The sequence below is a fragment of the Triticum aestivum genome, unplaced genomic scaffold (genome assembly GCF_018294505.1).
Source record: "Triticum aestivum cultivar Chinese Spring unplaced genomic scaffold, IWGSC CS RefSeq v2.1 scaffold6683, whole genome shotgun sequence".
NCBI classification, from domain to species: domain Eukaryota; kingdom Viridiplantae; phylum Streptophyta; class Magnoliopsida; order Poales; family Poaceae; genus Triticum; species Triticum aestivum.
In genome coordinates, this window is record NW_025233822.1 from 1 (window position 1) to 1,789 (window position 1,789).

At 48.9% G+C, this 1,789-nt stretch overlaps 1 pseudogene; it reads right to left on the minus strand.

The window, feature by feature from the left end:
- Positions 1 to 3: 3 nt before the first annotated feature.
- LOC123176111 (cysteine-rich receptor-like protein kinase 10) lies at positions 4 to 1,518 on the minus strand (annotated as a pseudogene).
- Positions 1,519 to 1,789: the final 271 nt, after the last annotated feature.

The following is a 1,789-nucleotide window of genomic DNA, read 5'->3' on the forward strand; positions in this document are numbered from 1 at the left end:
TCTCTTAAGTGCTATCTCTGATCCCTCGGGTAACTGGCCCTGGGAAAAAATATATTCAAAATGTTAGTCTGTCTCAGTACACCACTCCCAGTTACGAATTATCAGTTAGGTTGGTAACAGGAACGTTGCCTCTGCCTCATGAATTATATGTGTCAGTCATATAATAATAATTCTAATTTATGCAATCATGTTAATTTGGCAAATATATACACATACTAGAATTACCTTGTAGACAGTGCCAAAGCCACATTCTCCAAGTTTGTTTTCTTCTGAAAAATTATTTGTGGCCACTAGTACCTGTTCAAACTCAAACATGGAGAACTCTGAATTCTTCCCTTGCCATCCTAGTTCTTCCTCTCCCGCTTTACCTGAGTTTGAGTAGTATATGGTTGAGAACTCTGAATTAATCTCTCTTGAAGTAATGATAGATGCCAAAGCCACATTGACATTGAAGTAATTAACAGTGACATTCTAATTTAAACAATAGTATAGTGGAAATTGTTTCAGTAACTAATAAGCAGTAACTATATAATACCTCTTCTTTTCCTTGTAATCCGACGGGAGCAAAAGATGAAGCACAGAAATGCTGCTGCCACTATAGGAACTATAACTATGGGAATTGCCCACAGTTTGCTCATACTCCCTAACATGATAATGTTAGCTTTGACTCATAATCTCTCTTATGATCATGTAGGCAGAAATCACTAGCAACCACGGGGACATACTCTTGCGTTTTGCCGGAGTCGGAGCTAGCGACGGCGCCGGCGGTGGCGTGAGGCGCAGCGTCGCTTCACCGCCATAGAACCGATACGCCTCGTACCTGAAATAACACCGTATGGCGTTGATCTGTGCTCCCATGCGTAGGGACATGGTGGCATTGACCACGCCGAGGAGACGACGCAGGCACGCCAAGCAGTCGACGGTGGATGCGTCTGGTCTGCACTGCGCCAAGGAGCGCACCATCGGGAAGGTCGTGCCGCTGTCCATGATGCCTGTGGCAAATCGCATCGGCGCCGCGCTGGCCGCCTTCTCCACCGTCTGCACCAGAAGCTCACGGATGAGGCCGGTGATGAGGCGGACCTCATCGGCATGGCCGGTGACGTTCTTGTCGTTCCATCTCTAGACTGGCGTGTCATCGCCGCCGTTTTCGCCAGACGGCGGCGCGATGATGTCGTCTGTGGAGTAGACGAGGATACAGCGGTCACCATAGTCGTGGTAGGTGCCGTTGTAGCACTGCTGCGGCGCAGCGTTCAACACCTTGTCAGTCATGTTGCTGACGCACTCGCGGCAGTAGGACTGGTTGGAGATGACGCCGACGATGTCGCCGCGGCAGATCGTGAATGCGTAGACGATGTCGGGGGCTCGGCCGAAGGCGGCAGTGGCGAAGCGTACCGGGGAGGAGGAGGTGTTATTTGGGAGGGTGACCAAGGCGGCCTTAAGGTTGTCGCACAACATATCGGCGGCCGCGAGGAACGGTGCAAGTAGGAGGAGCAGGAGGACGACGCCGACGGTGGCCATGGCCCGACTGGCTAGGCTGCTTCTTGTTCTTCTTCTGCCAGACTATCAACTCGGTGCCTTTATATATTTGCAGCTCACAGTCAATTTCTTGGACAAGAAACTTTGTTCAGGTTTTCCTTCTTGAAAAGGAGGATATATAAATCTCGGCCTTTGCGTCCATTAATGCAGACTGGGTCTTGTTATTTCAGTTGTTTCTAGTTAACAGGTAGTACCTTATACTATATGGTTCCAGTCTCACCAAGTATAAATGTTTTTCAATCTCGAAAAGAAA